The following is a 15,000-nucleotide window of genomic DNA, read 5'->3' as shown; positions in this document are numbered from 1 at the left end:
GAGAGACGTCTGGGTGTGAAAAACTGGTGATAACTTGGGACTTTGTCGTTCGGAGGTGCCCTTTTTTTTTTTCTTCGGTTGGATACTTGCCCACTGTGTAGAGAGCTGGACATAGACATATCGTCCGTCGAAAAGTTGGACTTAGTTTTTTTCACGCAGTGCGTTGGACTTAGTTTTCTGACGGTGGATGCCAGAAACTGGTGGGTGAGAACTGGTGAAAAAGTTGGACTTAGTTTTTTGACGGTGGATGTCAGAAACTGGTGGGTGAAAACTGGTGAAAAAGTTGGACTTAGTTTTTTGACGATGGATGTCAGAAACTGGTGGGTGAGAACTGGTGAAAAAGTTGGACTTGGTTTTTTGACGATGGATGTCAGAAACTGGTGGGTGAGAACTGGTGAAAAAGTTGGACTTAGTTTTTTGACGATGGATGTCAGAAACTGGTGGGTGAGAACTGGTGAAAAAGTTGGACTTAGTTTTTTTTTTTTTTTTTTTTTTTTTTTTTTAACCCTTGGAAGAAAATGACAACCGTGGCCGGTTAAAAATCGTTTCTCTTTGGCCACGATTGTCATTTTCTTCCATTTTTTTTTAAATTTTTTTTTTTTCCTTCTTCTCTCCGCAAGGCATGCGTGGACAGCTCTGTCTAGGACGCAGCCGCCACCGCAAACCGCACGAGAATATCTTTCTCCGTTTCAGAGACACGAATTTTCTGGCAAGTGTGCCGATAAATTGCTTCCCGAGCGAGTTTTGTGTGTCTATCCCCCCCTCCAGTGATTTCTGCCTGTGCCTGAACGGCCATCACGAAGCCATCCTTGAAGCCATCTCGCTCGGCAAGGCATGCGTGGATAGCTCTGTCTAGGACGCAGCCGCCACCGCAAACCGCACGAGAATATCTTTCGCCGTTTTAGAGATGCGAATTTTCTAGCAAGTGTGCCGATAAATTGCATACCGAGCGAGTTTTGTGTGTCTATCCCCCCCTCCAGTGATTTCTGCCTGTGCCTGGACGGCCATCACGAAGCCATCTTTGAAGCCATCTCGCTCGACAAGGCATGCGTGGATAGCTCTCTCTAGGACGCAGCCGCCACCGCAAACCGCACGAGAATATCTTTCGCCGTTTTAGAGATACGAATTTTCTAGCAAGAGTGCCGATAAATTGCTTCCCGGAGCGAAGTCGGTTACTTGTTATTTTCCCATTACTTTCGTCTCTCGCTGAAATGGCCACCGCCTCGTCCAGGATGAAGCCATCTTCCTGCGCAAGGCATCGACGGATAGGTCTTTCTCAGACCCATCAGCCGCAGCAAACCGCACGAAAATATCTTCGAGCGTTCGAAAGATATAGGTATTCGAGTGAAGATACCGAACCAACGGAATGCCGTGATGGCAACGACCTTGACCTTCGGCTTTTCATGGTCGCACGGACGAACGGACAGTCCGATTTTCGTGGGGTTTTCACTGCCAGACGCGTCTCTTCAAGGCCAATCTGGCCCTGGGTGGCACGTCCACCTAGCTCTTGCCCCTCCCGAGAAAAGGAACTTTACGCAGCGTTTCACCTAAAAACGGTCGGTTTTTCGAAGCGTACGGACGAACGGACAGGGCTATCGACGTTCGGTTTGCTCTAGCACAGTGGCCTCGTCGAGCCCGATCTGCCGACATATGGCAAGTCGCTCTATTCCTAAGCTTTCAATTTTTCGAAACTTCACACTTGCATGGAAGGAATCGGTTTTCTTCCAATGGCGGGCGAACGGACAGTCCGATTTTCGTGGGGTTTTCACTGCCTGACGCGTCTCTTCAAGACCAATCTGGCCCTGGGTCGCACGTCTACCTAGCTCTTGCCCTTCCGGAGGAAAGGAACTTTAAGCCGCGTTTTACCTAGAAACGGTCGGTTTCTCGAAGCGTACGGACGAACGGACAGGGCTATTGACGTGCGGTTTGCTCTAACAGAGTCGTCTCTTCGAGCCCGATCTGCCGACATGTGGCACGTCGCTATATTCCAAAGATTTCAATTTTTCGAAACTTCACACTTGCATGGTGGAAAACGGTTTTCTCCCGATGGCGGACGAACGGACGCAGCCATTAAGATATATTTGGCACAGGCCGACGCGTCTATTCAAGACAGATCTTTTGGCATCTGACATTTGATAATACCTCCCGCCGTCGGCGCTAGGCCTTGTGTACCCCTGACATTCCGTTGGTGCAAAGCCCTTGGAAGCGAAGTAACTAAAACCAACGTTGGACTTAGTTATTAATTGATGTGTGTGTGTGTGTGTGTGTCTTTGTGTGTGTGTGTGTGTGTGAATATATATATATATATATATATATATATATATATATATATATATATATATATATATATATATATATGTATATATATGTATATATATGTATATATATGTATATATATGTATATATATATATATATATATATATATATATATATATATATATATATATATATATATATATATATCGCTCGGCAAGGCATGCGTGGATAGTTCTGTCTAGGACGCAGCCGCCACCGCAAACCGCACGAGAATATCTTTCGCCGTTTTAGAGACACGAATTTTCTAGCAAGTGTGCCGATAAATTGCATACCGAGCGAGTTTTGTGTGTCTATCCCCCCCTCCAGTGATTTCTGCCTGTGCCTGAACGGCCATCACGAAGCCATCTTTGAAGCCATCTCGCTCGGCAAGGCATGCGTGGATAGCTCTGTCTAGGACGCAGCCGCCACCGCAAACCGCACGAGAATATCTTTCGCCGTTTTAGAGACACGAATTTTCTAGCAAGTGTGCCGATAAATTGCATACCGAGCGAGTTTTGTGTGTCTATCCCCCCCTCCAGTGATTTCTGCCTGTGCCTGAACGGCCATCACGAAGCCATCTTTGAAGCCATCTCGCTCGGCAAGGCATGCGTGGATAGCTCTCTCTAGGACGCAGCCGCCACCGCAAACCGCACGAGAATATCTTTCGCCGTTTTAGAGACACGAATTTTCTAGCAAGAGTGCCGATAAATTGCTTCCCGAGCGAAGTCGGTTACTTGTTATTTTCCCATTACTTTCGTCTCTCGCTGAAATGGCCACCGCCTCGTCCAGGATGAAGCCATCTTCCAGCGCAAGGCATCGACGGATAGGTCTTTCTCAGACCCATCAGCCGCAGCAAACCGCACGAAAATATCTTCGAGCGTTCGAAAGATATAGGTATTCGAGTGAAGATACCGAACCAACGGAATGCCGTGATGGCAACAACCTTGACCTTCGGCTTTTCATGGTCGCACGGACGAACGGACTGTCCGATTTTCGTGGGGTTTTCACTGCCAGACGCGTCTCTTCAAGGCCAATCTGGCCCTGGGTGGCACGTCCACCTAGCTCTTGCCCTCCCGAGAAAAGGAACTTTACGCCGCGTTTCACCTAAAAACGGTCGGTTTTTCGAAGCGAACGGACGAACGGACAGGGCTATCGACGTTCGGTTTGCTCTAGCACAGTGGCCTCGTCGAGCCCGATCTGCCGACATATGGCAAGTCGCTCTATTCCTAAGCTTTCAATTTTTCGAAACTTCACACTTGCATGGAAGGAATCGGTTTTCTTCCAATGGCGGGCGAACGGACAGTCCGATTTTCGTGGGGTTTTCACTGCCTGACGCGTCTCTTCAAGACCAATCTGGCCCTGGGTCGCACGTCTTACCTAGCTCTTGCCCTTCCGGAGGAAAGGAACTTTAAGCCGCGTTTTACCTAGAAACGGTCGGTTTCTCGAAGCGTACGGACGAACGGACAGGGCTATTGACGTGCGGTTTGCTCTAACAGAGTCGTCTCTTCGAGCCCGATCTGCCGACATGTGGCACGTCGCTATATTCCAAAGATTTCAATTTTTCGAAACTTCACACTTGCATGGTGGAAAACGGTTTTCTCCGATGGCGGACGAACGGACGCAGCCATTAAGATATATTTGGCAACTTTACACTTGCATGGAAGAAATGGGTTTTGTTGGACTTGGTTATTTATTGATTTGCATACATACATACATACATACATACATACATACATACATACATACATACATACATACATACATACAGAGAGACATAATAGCTCTGTCTAGGACGCAGCAGCCAACGCAAACCGCATGAGAATATCTTTTACCGTTCTACAGATACGATTTTTTCTTTTCTTTTCTTTTCTTTTTTTTTTTTTTTTTTCTTTGTTTTTTTTTTTTTTTAAATTTATTTGTTCCCGTCACAGCCAAGGGAACGGGCTTGACACAAACCGTGCGGAAAGAAGACACTGTCGAGCGTGTCTCAGAAAAGTTTAGGTAGGTTTTTGGCCACTTTTCGGAACATTGTTGTGCAAATTTTTGCCCCAAACCCAATAACGTATGTTTTTGGCCACATTTTGCTACTTTTCTTGGCAATTTTGGGGGGGCTCAAAGCCAGATAACATGTAGGTTTTGGACAAATATTTCCCATCATGGAAAATGCCAACTTCATGCAGACAGAACATAATTAAACGCTTCTGTAAAGTGTTTATCAATGCCACATGATCGAATTGCACACAATTTTGAAATTTGTCAAAGAGCGCAATTGGACGAAATCACTTATATTGTTTGTATGAAGTGATTTTAATGTCGAACCAAGGAATTGGACAAACATGCCTACACAATATTGTCTGTACGACAAGGTAACGCTGGAGTCCTAAGGTGAATGAAGCCAAGTGCTTCCAATGCCAGGTAGATTTTGGGCCAATCTTTGCCCAAGTGGGACAATATTTTCCCATCATGAAAAATGCAGTGGAATGGATTACAATTGCCAAATTTATGCATAGAAACGACAATCGAACGCTTCCATAAAGTGTTTTAAATAGTATCGTACAAAATCACCTTGTATTGCGGGTTTTATTATTATTATTATTATTATTATTATTATTATTATTATTATTATTATTATTATGTTCTTTCTTCCCGCCTTCCTTCTTCTTCTTCTTTGTTATTTTTATTTTCTAATTTTTTTTCTTCTTCTTCTTCTTCTTCTTCTTCTTCTTCTTCTTCTTCTTCTTCTTCTTCTTGGTATTCATATCTCTCTTTGTGCGCCAGCGTAAATCACGTACTAACTCCAAGTACGGATCCGTCTTCTCCGCAACAGTCAAACCATTCATTTTCCTCGTCCTGCACACGAACGGACACGGTGATTCAAATGCCCTTTTCGCAGGCAGATGCGACTCGTCCGGGCCGATGTGCCGGTGCTTCCCACTTCAAGATAGCTCTTCCCGTTCCAGAGAAAACTGCACCCAAGCCATTTTTTTCCCACGCTCCCGACCTTGACCTTGAACTACGCATTTTCTCAGCCGTACGGACGAACGGACCAGCAGATTTTCACGGGGTTTGCACGCACAGATGCGTCTTCTCCAGGCCCATCGTCCGACGTATGGCTCGTCAACATCCTGCCAAGTGGCGATGCTGAAAACTCGCTTCAACCCCATGTCGCGCTCCAGCGACATGCACGTGGACGGGTCGCACGGACGAACGGACAAGCCGATTTTCATGCGGTTTGCACCACCAGATGCGGCTCTTCCAGGCCCATCTTACGACGTAGGGCATGGCAACATACCTTTAAGTGGCGATGCTCAAAACTCGCTTCGACCCAATGTCGCCCGCTTCCGACATTGACATCAACGGGCCCGTTTTCTTCCCCGGACGGACGAACGGACGATGGGAATTCCATGTCTTTCACACCGTCCGACGTGTCTTGCCGAGACCGACCTGTCGGTAGGTCGCATGTCAAAATCGGTCCATTACTTTTCGAGCAAACTCGATTTAAGCCAACTTCGCACTCGTATGGTTCGGCGCGGCTGAAAACGTTTTCCAGAGCGCACGGACGAACGGACACGCCTACTCGACCGTGCCTGGCACCGGCAGACGCGTCTCGTCGGGCCCGAGCGGTCGAACCACGACACGGGACAATACCTCTACCCGTCGGCGAGAAAACTTTTTTTAATGGACATTTTCACTTTAACATTGGAGGGGGGTTCCAAAAATCGGTTTTCTTACCATTACGGACGAACGTACAGGTCCAATGGACTTATTTTTTTTTCCAAGACGCCTCTCGTCACGCCAGATCGAATGACGTCTTGCAATTGCCCATTGGTCCACCCGTTTGGCCAGGAAAAAAAATAATCCGATTCTCGCAGCGAGCTGACCATTGCGAATTCCATTGCATTCGTTTTCTTTGACTTACGGACGATCGGACCAGCCGAGATCCATGGGGTTTTCACTGCCAGCTGCGTCTCGTCGAGGCCCATCTGCCGATGGGTCGCACCTTAAGATCGCTCATAGGCTTTCGGAGAAAACCAACTTTAAGCTACCGACTTGGCACCGAAGCGTTTGCTATGCGAAGGCGTACGCACGAACGGACACAGCGACATGCACGGGGATAACACAGGCAGGTGCGACTCATCCAGACCTAGGCGCCGGTGGGTCAAACTTTAACATATCTTTCCACGCTTGGGAGAAAAACACTATTTTCCCACGCTCCCTACCTTGACCTTGACTATTGTGGCATGGGTGAAAAATAGCCCCTAACTCGGCCAAACCTCCACCGATTTTCAACATCTACCACTCTATGTCTTCGTCTCGACCAGGCGCGTCTGCCGAGGTGTAAAACGTGCCAATGTGACGTTCCCTTCCACCACTTCATTCCGGAACCCCAACGGTTTTTCCGCCATTTTGACACCACCTCGCCCGGTGGCGTCCGGGTGGCACCCGTTCCCCGACGTGGCCCCGTGGCCCCGACACGCTGCAGCAAACCGCTTGAAAATATTCCCAGCCGTCCTGGAGATATGGGGGAAACTGTAGCTTTTCGGACTTTGTCGTTTTGTGGCCCCTGCCGGGTGACAAAACAGCCCCTAACTCGGCCAAACCTGCACCGATTTTCAACATCTACCACTCTCTGTCTTCGTCTCGACCAGGCGCGTCTGCCGAGGTGTGAAACGTGCCAATGGGACGTTCCCTTCCACCACTTCATTCTAGGAACCTAACGGTTTTTCCGCCATTTTGACACCACCTCGCCCGGTGGCGTCCGGGTGGCACCCGTTCCCCGACGTGGCCCCGTGGCCCCGACACGCTGCAGCAAACCGCTTGAAAATATTCCCAGCCGTTCTGGAGATATGGGGGAAACTGTAGCTTTTCGGACTTTGTCGTTTTGTGGCCCCTGCCGGGTGACAAAACAGCCCCTAACTCGGCCAAACCTGCACCGATTTTCAACATCTACCACTCTATGTCTTCGTCTCGACCAGGCGCGTCTGCCGAGGTGTAAAACGTGCCAATGTGACGTTCCCTTCCACCACTTCATTCTAGGAACCCCAACGGTTTTTCCGCCATTTTGACACCACCTCGCCCGGTGGCGTCCGGGTGGCACCCGTTCCCCGACGTGGCCCCGTGGCCCCGACACGCTGCAGCAAACCGCTTGAAAATATTCCCAGCCGTTCTGGAGATATGGGGGAAACTGTAGCTTTTCGGACTTTGTCGTTTTGTGGCCCCTGCCGGGTGACAAAACAGCCCCTAACTCGGCCAAACCTGCACCGATTTTCAACATCTACCACTCTCTGTCTTCGTCTCGACCAGGCGCGTCTGCCGAGGTGTGAAACGTGCCAATGGGACGTTCCCTTCCACCACTTCATTCTAGGAACCTAACGGTTTTTCCGCCATTTTGACACCACCTCGCCCGGTGGCGTCCGGGTGGCACCCGTTCCCCGACGTGGCCCCGTGGCCCCGACACGCTGCAGCAAACCGCTTGAAAATATTCCCAGCCGTTCTGGAGATATGGGGGAAACTGTAGCTTTTCATCGGTTTTTTAATTGTGAGGACGACCTAGCACAAGTTCGAATCCCGCCGTCGACATAGCAGTCTAGAACCTTCATTGTCCAATATTCCAATGCAAACCCCATGGAAAAATGTCAAGCGGTTCCCAAAATATTCAACGTTTAGTGAAACGGCATAAAGACTTTTTGTAAAGTCATATGTTTTGACGCACCCACCGCCCCGACGATTGAGGAGGAGGTGTGCCAGGCAACTTGATATTTTCTGATACAGGCTATCGAGGCCGACTTGCCGACATAAACCCCGTCGAAATATTCCCATTTGTTACGGAGATATTGCCAAAAAAGTCATTTGTTCATCGGTTTTTTCACTGTGAAAACGACCTAGCACGAGTTCGAATCCCGCCGCCGACATAGCAATCTAGACCCTTCATTGGCCAATATTCTAATGCAAACCCCATGGAAAAATATCAAGGGGTTCCCGAGATATTCAACATTTAGTGAAACGGCATAAAGTCGATTTTTTTTGAAAAGTCATATGTTTTGACGCACCCACCGCCCCGACGATTGGGGAGGAGTTGTGCCAGGCAACTTGTTATTTTCTGATACAGGCTATCGAGACCGACTTGCCGGCATAAACCTCGTCGAAATATTCCCATTTGTTACGGAGAAATTGCCAAAAAAGTCATTTGTTCATCGGTTTTTTCACTGTAAAAACTACCTAGCACGAGTTCGAATCCCGCCGCCGACATAGCAATCTAGACCTTTCATTGGCCAATATTCCAATGCAAACCCCATGGAAAAATATCAAGGGGTTCCCGAGATATTCAACATTTAGTGAAACGGCATAAAGTCGATTTTTTGAAAAGTCATATGTTTTGACGCACCCACCGCCCCGACCAACAGGGAAGAGTTCGAATCTCGCAGTTGACATTGCTTTATAGCTCTCGTAATGGCCGATCTGCCAAAGCAAACCCCATCAAAAAATTCCTATCCGTTACCGAGATAATGAATAAAATAAAACCGAGAAGTGAGACTGTGGCGCTAGTCCTTGTGTACCCCTGGCTTTCCCTTGGTGCAAAGCCGTTGGTAGCAAAGGCACGATTTCAAAATTGAAACTTTCCTGACCAACTACCCCCATATAGAATTTGGCACTATATATAGGGAAGAAGTGATTTTGGGGTCCTATACATTGCATTAGAGACGTAGTACGATAGCTGGTTTCTTCCCTGTTGCGACCGATCGCCTGGTCGCATCGGGACGATCGACCCCTCGTTGGATAGGTCGTCCCAGCCAGCATGCAATGCCGATCTAGCCAGGAGTGCTAGGAGTAGAGCGAAAGGTAGAGAGAGAGAGAGGCAGGGGCACCCTCTCTCGCTCTAGTAGCGATATGGCTTGGGTAGTGTCTGTAAGGTTAGGAAGTTGAAACTTTCCTAACTAACTACCCACATATAGTATTTGGCACTATTATATAGGAAAAAATGCGTTTCCTAGGGTCTCGATTGAATGTGAATCGAGACGAGAGAGAGAGAGAGGCCGATAAGGCAGGCAGGCAGGTAGACACACACTCTCTCTCTCTGGTAGCTAGCTAGGTGCGATCGAAGGCTAGCCTACCAAGGACAGGACAAGCGTGAAGGGAGAGAGGCAGGCACGCTCTCTCTCTCTGGTAGCTAGCAAGGTGCGATCGAAGGCTAGCTTACCAAGGACAGGACAAGCGAGAAGGGAGAGAGAGAGAGGCAGGCACACTCTCTCTCTCTCTCTCTGGTAGCTAGCTAGGTCCGATCGAAGGCTAGCTTACTAAGGACAGGACAAGCGAGAAGGGAGAGAGGCAGGCACACTCTCTCTCTCTGGTAGCTAGCAAGGTGCGAGAGAGAGAGTGAGGAAAGGCTTGGGGAATCGAGGGTTTGGCCGTGGTAGAAAGCCCTTGGTAAAAACGGAACGAATTCAAAAAGGTGCACCTTTTGGGCAACTTTTTGACCAACTACCCACACATAGTATTTGGTACTATTATATAGGAAAAAATGCGTTTCCTATGGTCTCGATTGAAAGTGAATCGAGACGAGAGAGAGAGGCCGATAAGGCAGGCAGGCAGGCAGACACACACACTCTCTCTCTCTCTGGTAGCTAGCTAGGTGCGAGCGAAGGCTAGCCTACCAAGGACAGGACAAGCGTGAAGGGAGAGAGAGAGGCAGGCACGCTCTCTCTCTCTCTCTGGTAGCTAGCAAGGTGCGATCGATGGCTAGCTTACCAAGGACAGGACAAGCGAGAAGGGAGAGAGAGAGGCAGGCACACACACACACTCTCTCTCTCTCTCTCTCTCTCTGGTAGCTAGCTAGGTCCGATCGAAGGCTAGCTTACCAAGGACAGGACAAGCGAGAAGGGAGAGAGAGAGGCAGGCACACTCTCTCTCTCTCTCTCTCTCTCTCTCTGGTAGCTAGCTAGGTCCGATCGAAGGCTAGCTTACCAAGGACAGGACAAGCGAGAAGGGAGAGAGGCAGGCACACTCTCTCTCTCTGGTAGCTAGCAAGGTGCGAGAGAGAGAGTGAGGAAAGGCTTGGGGAATCGAGGGTTTGGCCGTGGTAGAAAGCCCTTGGTAAAAACGGAACGAATTCAAAAAGGTGCACCTTTTGGGCAACTTTTTGACCAACTACCCACACATAGTATTTGGTACTATTATATAGGAAAAAATGCGTTTCCTATGGTCTCGATTGAAAGTGAATCGAGACGAGAGAGAGAGGCCGATAAGGCAGGCAGGCAGGCAGACACACACACTCTCTCTCTCTCTGGTAGCTAGCTAGGTGCGAGCGAAGGCTAGCCTACCAAGGACAGGACAAGCGTGAAGGGAGAGAGAGAGAGGCAGGCACGCTCTCTCTCTCTCTCTGGTAGCTAGCACGGTGCGATCGATGGCTAGCTTACCAAGGACAGGACAAGCGAGAAGGGAGAGAGGCAGGCACACTCTCTCTCTGGTAGCTAGCAAGGTGCGATCGAAGGCTAGCGTACGAAGGACAGGACAAGCGAGAAGGGAGAGAGGCAGGCACACTCTCTCTCTCTGGTAGCTAGCTAGGTCCGATCGAAGGCTAGCGTACGAAGGACAGGACAAGCGAGAAGGGAGAGAGGCAGGCACACTCTCTCTCTCTGGTAGCTAGCTAGGTCCGATCGAAGGCTAGCTTACCAAGGACAGGACAAGCGAGAAGGGAGAGAGGCAGGCACACTCTCTCTCTCTGGTAGCTAGCAAGGTGTGATAGAGAGTGAGGAAAGGCTTGGGGAATCGAAGGTTTGGCCGTGGTAGAAAGCCCTTGGTAAAAACGGAACGAATTCAAAAAGGTGCACCTTTTGGGCAACGTTTTGACCAACTACCCACACATAGTATTTGGTACTATTATATAGGAAAAAATGCGTTTCCTATGGTCTCGATTGAAAGTGAATCGAGACGAGAGAGAGAGGCCGATAAGGCAGGCAGGCAGGCAGACACACACTCTCTCTCTCTCTGGTAGCTAGCTAGGTGCGAGCGAAGGCTAGCCTACCAAGGACAGGACAAGCGTGAAGGGAGAGAGAGAGAGGCAGGCACGCTCTCTCTCTCTCTCTGGTAGCTAGCACGGTGCGATCGATGGCTAGCTTACCAAGGACAGGACAAGCGAGAAGGGAGAGAGGCAGGCACACTCTCTCTCTGGTAGCTAGCAAGGTGCGATCGAAGGCTAGCGTACGAAGGACAGGACAAGCGAGAAGGGAGAGAGGCAGGCACACTCTCTCTCTCTGGTAGCTAGCTAGGTCCGATCGAAGGCTAGCTTACCAAGGACAGGACAAGCGAGAAGGGAGAGAGAGAGGCAGGCACACTCTCTCTCTCTCTCTCTCTCTCTCTCTGGTAGCTAGCTAGGTCCGATCGAAGGCTAGCTTACCAAGGACAGGACAAGCGAGAAGGGAGAGAGGCAGGCACACTCTCTCTCTCTGGTAGCTAGCAAGGTGCGAGAGAGAGAGTGAGGAAAGGCTTGGGGAATCGAGGGTTTGGCCGTGGTAGAAAGCCCTTGGTAAAAACGGAACGAATTCAAAAAGGTGCACCTTTTGGGCAACTTTTTGACCAACTACCCACACATAGTATTTGGTACTATTATATAGGAAAAAATGCGTTTCCTATGGTCTCGATTGAAAGTGAATCGAGACGAGAGAGAGAGGCCGATAAGGCAGGCAGGCAGGCAGACACACACTCTCTCTCTCTCTCTGGTAGCTAGCTAGGTGCGAGCGAAGGCTAGCCTACCAAGGACAGGACAAGCGTGAAGGGAGAGAGAGAGAGGCAGGCACGCTCTCTCTCTCTCTGGTAGCTAGCACGGTGCGATCGATGGCTAGCTTACCAAGGACAGGACAAGCGAGAAGGGAGAGAGGCAGGCACACTCTCTCTCTGGTAGCTAGCAAGGTGCGATCGAAGGCTAGCGTACGAAGGACAGGACAAGCGAGAAGGGAGAGAGGCAGGCACACACTCTCTCTCTGGTAGCTAGCTAGGTCCGATCGAAGGCTAGCTTACCAAGGACAGGACAAGCGAGAAGGGAGAGAGAGAGGCAGGCACACTCTCTCTCTCTGGTAGCTAGCTAGGTCCGATCGAAGGCTAGCTTACCAAGGACAGGACAAGCGAGAAGGGAGAGAGAGAGGCAGGCACACTCTCTCTCTCTGGTAGCTAGCTAGGTCCGATCGAAGGCTAGCTTACCAAGGACAGGACAAGCGAGAAGGGAGAGAGAGAGGCAGGCACACTCTCTCTCTCTGGTAGCTAGCTAGGTCCGATCGAAGGCTAGCTTACCAAGGACAGGACAAGCGAGAAGGGAGAGAGAGAGGCAGGCACACTCACTCTCTCTCTCTCTCTCTCTCTCTCTCTCTCTCTGGTAGCTAGCTAGGTCCGATCGAAGGCTAGCTTACCAAGGACAGGACAAGCGAGAAGGGAGAGAGAGAGGCAGGCACACTCTCTCTCTCTGGTAGCTAGCAAGGTGTGATAGAGAGTGAGGAAAGGCTTGGGGAATCGAAGGTTTGGCCGTGGTAGAAAGCCCTTGTTAAAAACGGAACGAATTCAAAAAGGTGCACCTTTTGGGCAACTTTTTGACCAACTACCCACACATAGTATTTGGTACTATTATATAGGAAAAAATGCGTTTCCTATGGTCTCGATTGAAAGTGAATCGAGACGAGAGAGAGAGGCCGATAAGGCAGGCAGGCAGGCAGACACACTCTCTCTCTCTGGTAGCTAGCTAGGTGCGAGCGAAGGCTAGCCTACCAAGGACAGGACAAGCGTGAAGGGAGAGAGAGAGAGGCAGGCACGCTCTCTCTCTCTCTCTGGTAGCTAGCACGGTGCGATCGATGGCTAGCTTACCAAGGACAGGACAAGCGAGAAGGGAGAGAGGCAGGCACACTCTCTCTCTGGTAGCTAGCAAGGTGCGATCGAAGGCTAGCTTACCAAGGACAGGACAAGCGAGAAGGGAGAGAGGCAGGCACACTCTCTTTGGTAGCTAGCAAGCCCAGGCAAGGCAAGAACGTGGCTGCTTTTCGTTCGAAAATGGGCTGGGAAGCTCGATGGCACAGGGTACGTCGAAAAATATTCTGACCAACTACCCACATATAGTATTTGGCACTATTATATAGGAAAAAATGCATTTTCAGGTGGCTCGGTTGAAAATGAACAAAAATTTTGGTGTAGCATTCATATAGTAGTGGTATAGCTGCCTTGCGAACCGAGCACACTAGCCTACGATATCGGGAGCTATACCACAGTACTGGGGCGGTACACTGAGCTAGGCTTGTCTAGGCGCTCGCTGGTACAGGGTACCCCTAGGCAGCTGGCTTCGGACGATAGGGAAGGTGCATTCCGTGAAATGCTTTCCTTCCCAGGCAAGGCAAGAACGTGGCTGCTTTTCGTTCGAAAATGGGCTGGGAAGCTCGATGGCACAGGGTACGTCGAAAAATTTTCTGATCAACTACCCACATATAGAATTTGGCACTATTATATAGAAAAAAATGCATTTTGAGGTGGCTCGGTTGAAAATGAACAAAAATTTTGGTGTAGCATTCATATAGTAGTGGTATAGCTGCCTTGCGAACCGAGCACACTAGCCTACGATATCGGGAGCTATACCACAGTACTGGGGCGGTACACTGAGCTAGGCTTGTCTAGGCGCTCGCTGGTACAGGGTACCCCTAGGCAGCTGGCTTCGGACGATAGGGAAGGTGCATTCCGTGAAATGCTTTCCTTCCCAGGCAAGGCAAGAACGTGGTTGCTTTTCGTTCGAAAATGGGCTGGGAAGCTCGATGGCACAGGGTACGTCGAAAAATTTTCTGATCAACTACCCACATATAGAATTTGGCACTATTATATAGAAAAAAATGCATTTTGAGGTGGCTCGGTTGAAAATGAACAAAAATTTTGGTGTAGCATTCATATAGTAGTGGTATAGCTGCCTTGCGAACCGAGCACACTAGCCTACGATATCGGGAGCTATACCACAGTACTGGGGCGGTACACTGAGCTAGGCTTGTCTAGGCGCTCGCTGGTACAGGGTACCCCTAGGCAGCTGGCTTCGGACGATAGGGAAGGTGCATTCCGTGAAATGCTTTCCTTCCCAGGCAAGGCAAGAACGTGGTTGCTTTTCGTTCGAAAATGGGCTGGGAAGCTCGATGGCACAGGGTACGTCGAAAAATTTTCTGATCAACTACCCACATATAGAATTTGGCACTATTATATAGAAAAAAATGCGTTTTCAGGTGGCTCGGTTGAAAGTGGACAAAAATTTTGGTGTAGCATTTATATATGAAAAGTATAGCGGCCTTGCGAACCGAGCTCACTAGCCTACAATATAGGCTGCTATACTGTCGATACTGGGGCGGTTAGTACGGCTAGGCTGACCTGGGAAGCTCGCTGGTACAGGGTATCCCTAGGCAGTCGGCTTTGGATGAGCTGGGGCGGTACGTGGCTTGGCGACCTAGGCGTCTAGGTCGCGGTAGGCTGGCTTGACCTACCGACACGTTCCTTGGTACAGGGTACCCTTGTGGCTAGCCATCGACGAGCGATGCTCTAGGCTGGCATGGTATAGGTAGAACCGTGATTCTAGCCTGTACAGGTTCGGTATACACGGCTTGGTTTTTGTGGTTATACGATACATATATCGTGGCGACTGAGCGGCTGCATTATCTGGCGAGGCACTTTTTAGTGATTCCCTGATCGCAGTCCGACGC

This window comes from Sinohyriopsis cumingii, unplaced genomic scaffold (assembly GCF_028554795.1).
Source record: "Sinohyriopsis cumingii isolate HCF-2022 unplaced genomic scaffold, ASM2855479v2 utg005591l, whole genome shotgun sequence".
NCBI classification, from domain to species: Eukaryota; Metazoa; Mollusca; class Bivalvia; order Unionida; family Unionidae; genus Sinohyriopsis; species Sinohyriopsis cumingii.
The sequence above is the reverse complement of the archived record's forward strand: the minus strand, read 5'-3'. Positions refer to the sequence as shown.